The sequence below is a fragment of the Danio rerio genome, chromosome 19 (assembly GCF_052040795.2).
Source record: "Danio rerio strain M-AB ecotype USA chromosome 19, GRCz13ab, whole genome shotgun sequence".
In the NCBI taxonomy this organism is placed as follows: domain Eukaryota; kingdom Metazoa; phylum Chordata; class Actinopteri; order Cypriniformes; family Danionidae; genus Danio; species Danio rerio.
The window spans coordinates 31,324,504-31,339,148 of record NC_141039.2 but is presented as its reverse complement, the minus strand read 5'-3'; the positions used below and the strand labels follow the sequence as shown (position 1 = coordinate 31,339,148).

Below are 14,645 nucleotides of genomic sequence, written 5' to 3'. Positions count from 1 at the left end.
TATAGTTAATTCTTCAAGAGAATACTGTGAAATCACAGAAATGGACCTTACTATATACCTTGAAGTCACATATGGCTGTAATTTCACTGTAATTAAGTGTAAAACAAATCACAGTGGCTTACTGTGAAAGTAATACAATTATTAGTCAGTAATTTACTGTTAATTAAGGGTCAAATATTTTACAATGTATCAATAAAACTCATGTAAACATTTTGTCTGTCATTCTGTTTTTTAAGGTGAGCGCTGAATTTGAGAGAGAAGCCACTGTGCACCGTGGATCTTTACAGCTGCTGAGGAGCTCTTGGAGTAAGACAGAGATCTGAGATTAAAGGTAGAGTTTATGATGTTTATCATGTTTACAGTTTCTGACTGTATGTCATAACATGATAACAGATTGTTAACATATTTTCTCTTTTATTCATTTTTTCTTACTGTTGCTCAATGGAGTTGGACAATGAAGAAACGACAAGAACTGAACGGCTTGTGAGGGCAGTAATGTTGACCTGAGCAGGGGCCTTCTACAGGGGACCGCCTAAAGGTACTGGCATCATTATCATCATCATTATCATCATCATCATTGAAGGTGTTAAAGTTCTTATAGACCTCATCTTTACCAGAATCAGGCAAACTCCTCTTTCACTCCGCCCAAAGCCCCAGCTGGACTGTTTTGGCCCAGGGTATCCGATCAGGCCACGGAAGTGACTGTGGAAACTTGACTTGCCCTGGCTCGCATTGGCACGCTAACTTAAGTCGCGAGAGTGAAAACACGGCTCTTGACTACATTCCCAGAGCTTGTGTCCACCTGGGTTTGACATATGCATTTTAACTGTGACAAAGAATGGTGTTTTAACAAGTGACTGGTTAACACTGGAAGATATTAGAGGGTAGTATTCCCATGAACTGTGGTGTCCTCTTTGCTTCAATGAATCTGCATTATTCTGGCAAATAATACCTTTCATGCATTAAATCACATAAATTTCACTCTAAGTCTATTGTTTTAAATAATATTGTTTAATGTCCAGTTGTTTGAAACTGCTGTTTAAAATAAGATGATCAAAGTCCTTGTTAAGATGATCAGTTTGTTTAAATGTACATGTTTTATTGTGTATTATATGATGTATTGTCTATTATGAGATTGTTGTTAGCCTGTATTGTGGCTCCACACTGCTGAACAGGCTCCACTAATTAAGTAAAATTTAATAAATTTTAGCTCTAATCCATACTTGTTGAGTTTAATTAATATTATTGCTTGTAATCTGTTGCCTCAATTTTATTGTGTAGATATAAAGCAATATTTTCTAGAGCTGATGACCAGGCTCCACACTTTTTATGTTAAATCTAAATAAAAACATTGAGTAGTTTTTATTAACATTGTGTCAGTTTTTCTGTTCAATTTAATAATTTTTTTGTTTAAAATTTGCAAATTTTTTTAAAGTAATTTTTGCTTACTAAATTAAATGACTAATTTTAAATAAGCTAATTTGATTAATTGTTACTCAATCCATTTATGTTGAATTTAATTAATAATATTGCTTGTAATCTGTTGCCTTAAATTTATTGAGTAGATATGGGGTATTATTTTTTACAGTGTACATGAAGGCCTACAGCAAGAGAAACATTACTGTAAATAAAAACAGTATTTTTGCTGTAAGTTTGATTTATAGTAAACTGCTCCCAAACTGCTTCCAGTAAGTTACAGTAAATTCTACAAAAATGTAACAGCGAATATTTAGTGTGATTCCCCCCAACACCCCCCCCCGACCCCGCCACCCCCTACCCCCCTTATGTTATGACATGGTTAAGTATTCGTTTACTCCTCTCTTCTCTTTCTTTATCCATCATCTGTGCTATACGAGCTCTCCTAATAGTTCATATACTGTAGGTCTAAAGTACATATGAAGGTTAATTGGGGTCTCTTTCTTTGTGTTGTGGTTATAAATAGATTATATTGAGGAGACACCTTGAGACACGCTAATGAATGATTTGTTTTTCCTTGTTTTAATTAACATGGTGATTACTTCAGGGGGTCTTGCAATGCTTGGAGCCCAACATTCTCCGCAACAGAGAAATGTCATTCATGATTAGACTTCAGCACAACAACAGATCTTAGATAAGGAAAACAGCGGCGATGGCTATTAGAGCCTGTGATTTTGTGATATTAGTGCCTGAATGGGTTGTCATATTAAAATTAAATAAATGACATTCTCTAATATGCAGGCAGTAGTGGGGAACAGGGTGGGTTTATCATGTCAGTCACTATCTGTAAATGTACGTGTGAATAAAATACTTTTATCTCTGAACTGGTTTACATCATTAGGTCTTTATATGGGTCAGAGTGTAATAGCACAATAGCTTATTTGTGTGTATGCATGTATGTATGTATGTATGTATGTTGGTATGTATGAATTTATTTATTTATTTATTTGTATATTTATTTATTTAATAATCAATGGATTTATATAGTTTAATTGAATATTTAATGTATTTATTATTGTAACTTATTATTATTAATTCATGTACTATTTTACTGTTATTTATTAATTCATGTATTTATTTATTTTATTTTATTTATAATTCATGGATTTATTTACTTTAATTTATTATTTTTTTATTTATTTTAATTTATTAATTCATTTATTTATTTTTCTTTAAATGTATTAATTAATATACTTATTTAATTTAGAAATTCATGTATTTGTTAAAGTTAAACAATAATAAAATTACAGTCCAGCCCCAAAATAACAAATCATTTTAAATAAAAGGGGTGGTCTAGAGTGTATTTTTAAGGCTTGGTTGTGTTTATGGGGTGCAAAGCAATGTGTGCTTATGCGAATCAGCTAATATGAAAACGACTATCATATTTTCTAGTTTCATCAAAGGCCTGTTCTCAAGAGGCTCTGATTGGTCAGCTAAAATATTGTGCTGTGATTTGGCTCCACGTCACCTGGAAGCATCACACCACTGCTCTACTAGCACACCTTTTGCCACGGCTGTGTAAATACTGTCAGTCAGACTAGCTGTTAGCCGTGTCAGTTTGAACCTAAATCAGACAGAAAATGTCACAGAGGACACAGCTGAACCTCACACCTGCTCTCTAAAATAAAATCTGACAAGTGTGTAAGTATGAAACTTTCACATATCTTTTGGGAGTTTGTTATTTGAGATGTAGAGCACACAGAAAGCGGCTGCATAGTGACACAATGCACGCCTGCTGGTGAAGATTGTGTGTGTTTACCGGGGTTTGACGTGTGTATATATATATATATATATATATATATATATATATACATATATATATATATATATATATATATATATATATATATATATACATATATATATATATATATATATATATATATATATATATATATATATATATATATATATATATATATATACATTTTAACTAAGTTGTTAATGGTGCCAAACAGCATTTCTCATTGTTTACATCCTTGTTTACACCCTTGCTACAAAATACCATTAATGCTAACGGGGTGTATGCGCATAACCTGAAGGATTTATGATCTCATTAACCTGGAGGTATTTTTTGTAGTCCCTAAACTTCGTTTCCTGTAGGCTTTGTTAAGTTAACTCAGTAAAAGTCAATGTCTCCCTTTGCATTGAACTTTGACCATATTACATTCAAAGATGTTGTTTATGTTCACACAGCTACATTACACATCAACTAACGGAAAAATATGACATCGTAGTGGACCACCCCTTTAAAAAATGCTTTTACTTGTTTATTTGTTAACATTGATTTTTTTTGCAAGGAATTTAAAACAATGTCAAATTTAACATTTATTATTATCACATAGGATGTAAACACTTTAAAATGCAGGTCAGAATAAGTATGCTGTTTCATTTTTTATATTTATTTAAATATTTCCCATAACTATATCTGAAACTATATCTGAAACTTTACAGCATAAGATATAAGATATAAGATACACAGTTTCTATACTGAATCCATGGAGTATGATTATTATGTTTTTATCTGACTAATTGTCTTTGCTGAAAGCCATATATATATTAGGGATGTAACGGTATTGTAAATACCGTCATACTGCAATATTAATTTTTTTCAATATTACCGTAGTCGCTTGACTCGGTAAAACTATAGGTCTTCTGAGAAAATTTGCTCAGGCGAATGAAGCGAACGGGAGGTAGCGAAAACTACAATTCCCATCAGCCCATGCTTGACCATCATCCTTTGCGGTCTGTTGTCGCTACAGATCCAGTAATGTGGAAATGGAGTGTGCTGCTAGAAGCGGGGATGAAAAAGAGCTGGAAAACTCTAAAGCGGGTGTTGTCGCCGCGCGCGTACTGAATAGCAGTGTTGTCGCGCGAGTTCTTATCAGCTGTGTTGTCGCGCGCGTACTGAATAGCAGTGTTGTCGCGCGAGTTCTTATCAGCTGTGTTGTCGCGCGCGTACTGAATAGCGGTGTTGTCGTGCGAGTTCTTATCAGCTGTGTTGTCGCGCGCGTACTGAATAGCGGTGTTGTCAGCACACTGTACAGATTGATGCAGACATGAGACCTCTATCTCACTCATGGTTTGTCCTCTCAAGTGGGGGAAAGACAATGCACAACGTTACCCACTGCTGTCAACCTGGGCCAAGTCATATCCCTCTTGTCCCAGAAACCTCAGTCCCAAATGAGAGGGTTTTTTCTGTTGCAGGGGACATTGTAAATACCCAGAGATATCAGCTTTTACCAGATTATATTTATATGATAATTTTCCTTTAAACCCATCTCTATCTAAGTGAGTGAGTGATTAAATGTTGAATGTGATGAGTTTTCAACAATACTAAATTGAAACTTTATTTTTTTACATGGTTTAATATTTTTTTTGTTATTAAAATTGAAGTTCCTGTTTCAAAGCTTACAGATAGATGGCTAATTTGTATGTCATTGACACTTTTGGCACTTTTTTGGAGTATTTTCATAAGTTTTGTTTTTTCCTGTAAATGATTCAATAAATACCGTACCGTGACAATCATACCGAGGTATTACCGTACCGAAATTCTGATAACGTTACATCCCTTATATATATATATATATATATATATATATATATATATATATATATATATATATATATATATATATATGTGTGTGTGTGTGTGTATACATAGTTGAAGTCAGAATTAATAGCCCCCTTAAATTAATTAGCCCCCTTGTTGAGAGATTTTCAACACATTTCTAAATATAATACTTTTAAGAACTTATTTCTATTATCTGATTTCTTTTATCTTTGCCATGATGACAGTAAATAATATTTTGCTAGATATTTTTCAAGACACTTCAACACAGCTTAAAGTGACATTTAAAGGCTTAACTAGGTTAATTAGGTTAACTAGGCAAGTTAGGGCAATTAGGCAAGTTATTGTATAACGATGGTTTGTTCTGTAGACTACTGAAAAAAATATAGCTTAAGGGGGCTACTAATTCTGTCCTTAAAATAGTTTAAAAAAAAATCAAAACGGCTTTTATTCTAGCCAACATACAACAAATAAGACTTTCTCCAGAAGAAAAAAATATCAGATTGTACTACCTTGCATTGCGTTGGTATTTTACTGTTTGAATTACGGATAATAATCACACTCATGTACAGTAGTGAAAAGAAATACAGTAGCTTTGGTTGACCATTGGAACTCTCTATTGTTTACCCAAACATAAACAACATTTCCTCACGTGTCATCTAGAGTTCAGAGACTGTATGTTGTTTTGAGATATTTTAAGCCTCAATCTCTATATATACAGAGAAATAAGGGATGGACTCTTAATAGAAAAACAAACATGATTGAACTGCGCTGGTTGTTGATCATTCCCCTCTAAAGCTTCTTAACATCTGTGCTAATCCCATCATTGTGCTTGTGGACTGACGTCTGATGTTTGTGGTGCTGTGGATAAATGTTTATGGATCATCCCATTGCTGTTCAGCTCCCTCAGCAACTGAACCCTGCCACTTTTTATTTATATTGTCAATGGTAATTGAGGGGAAATTGCATGCAATGTAATGCAATGTAATGTTATTTAATGACCTTTAACGTTATAAAAGATTTCACTAAAGATTTAATTTAGCCTCTGACTACAGAGATTGATTATATTTAATGATTCGGAAAGTTATTATTTATTTATTTATTATTTAAATTTTTTTGGTGAGTGGTGAAGGGAAATTTCGAAGAGATCATGTCTATTCACAATCAAAATGTTAAATAATAAAATTAAATTAATCTTTAATTGTATAGATTTTTAAATTGTGTCAAACCAGCTTAACATAGAAGTTCTAGTAAATTGAAACAGTCCAGTGTCAGTCCAGTTTCCCGAGTAGAAGTTCAGTTTAGCGTTTAATTTTCACTGCTGAAAGTCCAAACACTGAAGAGCAAATCCATTGATGTCCCAAGTACAAAACCAAACAATCCAGTGGTGACAGTGGTGAGGAAACCTCACCAATTGACGAAAGTGAGCGAAAGAACCTTAAGAGAAACCAGGCTTAGTTGGGCAAGACCATTTCTGCTCTGTGCAGAGCTGCAGTCTAGGCGCCGGGGGCTGGAGAACACTGGACGTCCATCATTGAGAAGCTCTAGGTGTGTGTGGGTCATCGGCGAGTGTTCAGGCTGGCCCATGGGATCAATGTGTTCTGTCTGGTTCTCGAATCTGATTGGCTGATAGCTGTGCGATATTGTGCAATATCAGTACTCATAAAGCATCCTCACCCTTCTGTATTACTCCGCCCACATAGAGTGACAGCAGATCAATAAACTCACTATAGTTTGACAAATATTGCTGCTGTTAGACAACATAATGTACTTTTGAGGCTTTTTTAAGGTGATAAAGTAACATCTATGCATTTAATTTATGAGGATAATACCTTTTTAAAAAAAAAAAATGTATAACTTCTGATACAGTGGCATTCTTCAGCCTGTCATTGAGCAGAGCAAAGACGGTGGACATTGTCCATCCACAAGATGGCGACGGAAACCGTACAGTAGAAACGATCGGGGTATTTTCAAATTCTAGCTGATCAAAACATCATAATATTGGTGACTGACATTCTAAGTTGATCCCTCTCTTTTAATGTTGTAGAGTTGTATTTATACCATAGTAATTGTAGTGTTTAATGTGAGATGGGACTCGCATATCAGGATTGTATTTTGTGTTGGCCACTCTTTGTATAACCCTGAGTTTTGGCCATCTTTTTCTAATAAGTCTCCTGTTTTCATTACTGCAGACTAGTTCAGTAAATAGAAAGAAATAAGAAATGCCTGCACGTGTTTTTCCTTATTGCAAACACAACAGTAATCATTGAAACAGTAAAATACTGTGACATCTCTGTAGACTGATGGCATTTCATGCCGTTCAGCCTTATAATCTTAACATGTGAGCAAAATCACCTGTTTTGTCATCACTTTTAACATTACGCTAGAAAAACATTCAAACACTAGCTCACGTGACATCGGTAAAGTAGCAACGTCTTTTGCTGTTTTGACATCAGCTGCAGAAGAAAGTAGTTCCTCATACAAAATGACTTTTAGTCAAAATTAGACTCTCCGTGTAAAATTTTTTTTTATACACATGAATATGCTGTCAAACTGTTGTATAAATGCAATATCACACTCGTAGCAGTGCGATAGGGCTGTATATTGTCACTGGTGGGACACTAAGGCACTCAACCTGTGGACTCATGCCAACGCACTCCTCCCACCAGTGCCGACATGCAGCCATATTACACTGCTATGAGTGTGATATTGTTTATATATATATATATATATATATATATATATATATATATATATATATATATATATATATATATATATATATATATATTGGGTAATACTGTGTCCAGAAAACAGGTTTAACATTGTACTTTTTGATTTTCATTACTGTGCATCACTTGGTTTACAGTTTGTTTGCAGAAGACCAAATGTTTGAAAGATCGCTCCACACTTACGCTGTTTCTGAATTTAATTAGCACCGCAAATTGTTCAGCATATGAATCGTCTCAGTGCTGTTCTGGACTGATTGGCCCACCAGCTCACGCTCTTCTTTTACCACAGACCATGAAACACTCACGTCTTCCCTGATCTCTCACTTTGCTCATACCTCTCAGCCCACGCAGTCACACATAACATAACAGACACAGTCATTTTTAGAAAGCGGCTCTGAATATGAATCAAAGATGGCACCCTATAATCCCAGGGCAGATAAGTTTGAAATCCCCGGAGAAACGTGGCGTTCTTTTCACAGGGGCCAGATGGTGCTGGGAGCATTAATGCTGGATCTCCAGTGTGTCAGTTGGAGACAGAGAGAGAGACTGAAATCCCGTAAAGCCTGCTTTCACCCTTGCTCGCTCATTCCATCACTTTTTGGATTTCACTTATCACATTTAGTTATTGCTGCAGACCTTAAGCCTCGCACATGATCACATATTTACCTATTTATCACTGTTTGTTCATCTGAATGTGTCTCTGGGGATTTCGCAAGCTTTTATCTGACCCCATTGCTTGCCTCTTCTGTGTGGTTAAACTGGTTATAACAACAGTGCTGATTTTGTTTTTTATTTATTCATTTTTGGCAAGGTTAATCGCAGGGTGTTGATCTTTTACATTTATCTTTCAAGGGCAACTGAAGTGTAGAGTTTTGTAGTTCTTGAAAAAAATATGACTAAAACAGTCCACTGTCTGTCATTGTAGTGTTTGGTTGGTCAAAATTGTTGGTCAGTATTATTGTTGGTCAGTGTTGATTTACTGTTTCCTTTGGATATTAACTTATATAAATCTGTTTTTACCTCCAAGTAAACATTGTGAAACTTTAATAACTTTTTTTTTTGAAAAAAGGTCACAACTTTGAGGGAAAAAATGGCAGAATTATGAGAAATCTCACGATTTAAATAACATTGTTATTCATAGTAAATACTATGCTGTTTTTGAACAATACTAAACTATTTTTAATTAAGCTGTTGTGGTTGCCATGGGGTGATACAGTGGCTCAGTGGTTAAGAACAGCAAGAAGGTTGCTGGTTCGAGTCTCGGCTGGGTCAGTTGGCGTTTTTGTGTGGAGTTTGCATGTTCTTCATGTGTTGGTGTGAGTTTCCTCCAGGTGCTCTGGTTTCCCCCTCAGTCCAAAGACATGTGCTATGGGTGAATTGATTAACTAAATTGGCTGTAGTATATGAGTGTGTGTGTGTGTGGGGGGGGGAGGGCTGGGGGGTGTTTCCCAGTACTGGGTTGCAGCTGGAAGGTTATCCTCTGTGCATAACATATGTTGTATAAGTTGGTGGTTCATTCCGCTGTGGTGACCTCTGATAAATCATAGTCTAAAGGGGGTCGCACACCGGATTCGACGCTTGGCAACAAACCGCGCTACGCAGCGCAGCGCCACATAGCACCATGCATTTTAGAGTTCTAAACATAGATCCGCTGCACCCAGCTACAACTTAGGACTATGTTCATATTTTGGCCGTGCCCCAGAGCGCCATTTGAAAAGTTTCATTTAAAAAAAAACATGTGAATGTGCTTGTCCGGTGTGCGATACTTCCAACTGTCATGTGCGTGCTGTGTCTGTGACCCCCTTTTAGCTGAAGCAAATATAATGAATGAATGGTTGCCATGGTGATATAATAACAACAGTAACATAAACAAATAGCCCATGTTCTACAAGAACTAGTTTCTCTAAAATATTAAAGTGTTTTAAGCAATTTTGTCTGACAGACTGGCACAAATATGCAGACATCTTTATTCTCACAACAAGTTTCTGAGTTCTCTCATCCTTCGAACCAAGTTTGTTCTTTCTAGGTAATCTGGGAACACGTTCAATGCTGTATAAGTTATAAATTAAAATACAACTGATACCTTACAAAAATCGAGAAATATATACAATTTATTTTTCTTGTATAAGCCTGTCCACAACTCAACTGTGCGGGTGAATCACTTGTTTCACTCCATGTAAAATAAGGATTTACCTATTGTTTCTCTGTAATTGTTGTATCACAAACCTTTGTCACAAATTTGCTAATGTTTTAAATATGCCATTATTTTGTCTTAAACATCTGATTTTTCCTTGGTGCTGATGTGCTTTCATTTTCTTTGTCTCACTCTGGGAAAGTTCAGGCAAAAGAGTGTTTAATAAGCAACCCATGGCTGGAAAATATACAGATTTTAAAAAAATATATATCATAATATTCATTCATTCTTTTAATTTATTGTCGGCTTAACTCCTTTATTAATCAGGGGTCGCCACAGTGGAAGAAAACCGGAAACTTATCCAGCATATATTTTACACAGCGAATGCCTTTCCAGCTGCAACCCATCACTGGGAAAGACCCACACACTCCTACATTCACACACATACACTACAGCTAATTTAGCTTATTCAGTTCACATATAGCTTATGTCTTCCAGGGGAAACCCATGTGAACATGGGGAGAACATGCAAACTCGACACAGAAATGCCAACTGACCCAGCCGGTGCTCAAACCAGTGACCTTATTGCTGTGAGGTGATCTTGTTACCTACTGTACCACCTTGCTGCCCTATCCTTATGTTAAAAAAGAAAATATACGTTTGATCCTATCAATGTCATTACGAATGCCCTTAAATAATGTAGTCTAGTTGTCAGCAAGCATTAGTGATTATTGAGAATTAAATAAGATAAAAAAACTAATAAAATTGAGATAAGAAATATCATTATAGCAACACTCATCGTAGACGTTACGGGATGACTGATCATGAAGCAACGTGCAGTCTGGCACAATTGTTACCCACAAAAAGTTCAGATTTTATCAAGACAAATTTACATAATCTGACATATGGCCTTTCGTAACCGACAATAAAAATCTGACTGGGTCTTAATTGTAATTAAAGTACCCCCAAATTAAGAGTAATCCCTTGCTTTACTTTTTGCAGAAAAATTATTTAATTACAGTAACTATTTACTTCGTAACTAATTACACCCTACACTGATTTGCTGAAGAATTAGCTTTTTTTTCAAATTTTACATATGAATGTTTATGTACATATTTGTTTTATACAGAGTGGTTAAAAATGTTACATAAAGTTACTAGTTTTCTAACAGGGAATACATTTCTGTCTCTGTCACTGTCTGTGTGTCCTTCACCAGTCATTTTTTGGCTTTGTATTACTATTTCCTCATCATTGTGTGTATGCGCATGAGTATGAAACCTTTCCTGACCCCAGTGATGGCAGATGCAGGGTTTTGACGTGAACTCCCGCGCTGGCCGGGTGGCAGGGTTGGAATGCGGTGACCCAAAGAGTCTCAGCGGGATAAGAGTATCTATATGACCACGTTCCCTTCACTTTGGAAATGCTGCAGAGAATGTCAGCACTGACGTTAGTCCGGGGGCCAATCTCTCTTTTAGATTTAATTTACATGTTTTTGGCTTCCTTCTCTCTTGCTGTGGAGCATGTGGGTGTTAGGAGGTGGAGGGAGGGGGTGAGGTTATAAAGGTTGGGGATTTCAGCCAGAGAAAGAAAGACTTGTCTGTGTGAACCAAGGCTCATAATATGACGTGGGATTTTTTTCCGAAGCATCATCACTCGTTCAAACCTTCAAAATATTTTGGATTCTGAATTGTTGTGTTGCTCACTTACTCACTGCCCAAGAACCACAGGCCATGACAGCTGCTTTTGGCTCACCTATTTCCATCTGGTCACGGACTGACAAACTTCATTACCGTTGTTTATGCGCAGCCTGGTCAAGAGGCAAATGTTTCAGTGCTTAACAGATGTAAACAGGGACAGACTGTGAGCTAGATTGTGGCATTAAGGGGTTTAGATGATGAGACATCAGGTGTTTGTATGAAACACTGGTTGTAATCCTGGAAAAGCATAGTTCATTAATGTGAAAGGTTGTTCCAAATCAGATTAGCACTCTCTCGAATAGTAATTTCATATGGTAGACTCAAAGATTTGAACAGTATGTGTATGTAGAAAGGCCTTTACTCTCTTACTGTCACTCACTGGTAACATTTTGCATGTAGTCTCATTTATAATATACACAGTTGAAGTCAAATTTATTAACCCACCTGAATTTTAGCCCCCCTTATATTTTTTCCAGAATTTCTGTTTAAAGGAAAAATATTTTTTTCAACACATTTCTAAACATAATAGTTTTAACAATTTCTAATAACTGATTTATTTTCTCTCTGCCAAGATGACAGTACGTAATATTTCACTATATATTTTTCAAGACACTAGTATATTAGCTTGAAGTGCATATTAGCTTCAAAGGCTTAACTAGGTTAATTAGGTTAACTAAGTTGTGGTAATTAGGCATATAGGCATACGGTAAGTCATTGTAAAAAAATAGTTTGTTTTTTAAATAATAAAAAAAATTTGTAAGAGGGTAATAATATTGACCTTAAAATGGTTTAAAAACCAAGACGCAGCAAGGGCGGATAAATTGTGCTATTCATGTGTAAGTAGACACGTAAACATTTTAAGTTTACTCACTTTATTTGCGTATCAAACTCACTTCACAATAGACGCAGAGTCACATCATGGGCAGGGTTTCTTTCTGCCCAGTGACTCTTGAGGCCGTACTCACACTAGGTACAATTGCCTCGAACTTGGCCAAAGCACGCTTGTCCCCTCTCCCGTCTGCCCCGACGGCCCGCACTCACACCACAATTGGGCCTGGGCACGCTTGCGTCATCGATGCTGCGCTGTTCAGTAAGTGCTCTCACTCAGCAGCGCAGTGGAGATTTCTCTAGTTATATCATTTCAGTCGTTTGATATGCAGTGACATGCAGTCAAATATTTCACCAAACAGTCCTTAGGGATGCGGTGACAAGCAGTCAGATATTTCGCCGAACAGATCCGCCACTTTTGGCGCTCATAAACAGTCATAAAGCTCTCGTGCTGCAGGAATGAGGAGGTTTGCTGAAGGTGCTCAGCTGTGGTGCAGTGAGGGGTTTGCGTCTTTAATAATCTAGGGCAGTTTGCGTTCATTAAACAGTAAGAATGATTAATAAATCCATATGAAACAGTCCCTTAAAGTCACGTCTCGCTTTCAGTTTCACTTTGGTGTGTTTTGCACTCACACTACAAACGTACCGCGCCAAAGCCCAAGTGAACCGTGCCTGAGCTCGATTCAGTGCACTCACACTACTCAAACAATCCGGGAAACAGGCCTGGGCACGGTTCGGATAGCATAGTGTGAGTAGGCCCTAACTTCGTTGCTAAATGGCTAACATGGATTTTATTGAGAGAATAGCTGTGCTTTGTGTGCTTTAGAAAGGCTGAAAAACAATGTAGATTTGTTCACTAGAGTCCACTAAATCCTTTCAGATGTGCACCCAGCTCTGTGAGTCCAATAACTTCTCCAGAAATATACCTGGATGATGGAGGCGGTGCTACAGGAGCAATTTTCCGAGTATGGTCTGTCTGCGGACTGTAAGACAGGGGTGTAACATGAAGGGGCCTTAGGGGCTTAACTTGTAGTACGTTAGAGGCTTAACTTGAAGTTATGGATGTTGTCAGCAAGATGGCACTGTACATCAGTTATTAATGTCTACACCTTCCCCTATCCTAAACCCAACCATCGTCGTTATTAACGTCTACACTTTCCCCTACTCTAAACCCAACCATCACAGTTTTTAACGTTTACACCTACCAAAACCTAAACCCAACCATCACAGTTATTAACATCTATACCTTCCCCTATGCTAAACCCAACCATCACAGTTATTAACGTTTACACCTACCACAAACCTACACCCAACATCACAGTTATTAACATCTATACTCTCCCCTATCCTAAACCCAACCATCACAGTTATTAACATCTACACCTTCCCCTAGCCTAAACCCAACCATCACAGTTTTTTAACGTACAGTTGCCGTTGTGGAGGCTTTCATACTTGACAAGTTTGCCATTGTAATGTTATTTGCAACCACAGGGGGTGACACAGAGTAGTCTAACTGTCATGACAAAATTAATGAAGAAGTCAGCGAGTGGAGTTGCATGGTAGAGTTGCTATGTGAATAAATATATAAATCAAATAAATAGGTTATAGATAATTTTGGAGAAAACTCATAAAATTATTGGATGAAAATGTTCTCTGGTAAGTATTTCTGCCATCTTGCCAACAACATCTCGTTGTGACATCTCGATAACTACAAGTTATGCCCCTTCATCTTACGCCTCCGTCTTGCTGTTCGCAGACAGATACACTTGGCTTTTCCAGCTTGAGCAATTTGCGCAAAATGCACGATACGCGCATTAAGCGTGTCAAATGTGCAAACCGTTCCACTCGCACTGCTTCATTTGTACAAATCACATCATTCGTGCCACCTCATTCGTGTGAAACGTGCCACAGGGTGTCTATTCGCGTCTTTGCCTTGACTAACATGTAAGTCACTCGCGCTAGACACTTCATCCGTGTCTAGTGTGAACACAGCATAGGAAAAATATTATATAGTTAAGCACAGGCAAATGATCGATGCATGTGGCAGACAATGTAAACAAAACAACCAGGCAAGGGTCAAACACGGAGAGACTAAACACAAAGAAACAACACTTTGTGATGTTACAGAGTGAGAAGCAACAAGACTCAGCAAAGTGAGTGTCAGTCACATCAGTTTATATAGGCTGACTAATCAGTCCTTAAGCAGC

The 14,645-nt window shown here is 36.9% G+C and overlaps 2 long non-coding RNA genes across 2 annotated transcripts in view; one reads left to right on the top strand and one right to left on the bottom strand.

The window, feature by feature from the left end:
• Positions 1–14,645, bottom strand: part of LOC147832585 (uncharacterized) — a 104,482-nt gene that overhangs the window by 15,201 nt on the left and 74,636 nt on the right. The window lies entirely within an intron of this gene.
• LOC141378965 (uncharacterized) lies at positions 210–739 on the top strand. Its single transcript, XR_015516973.1, has 3 exons — positions 210–331; positions 448–538; positions 618–739. It is a non-coding gene; the product is annotated as an uncharacterized LOC141378965 (long non-coding RNA).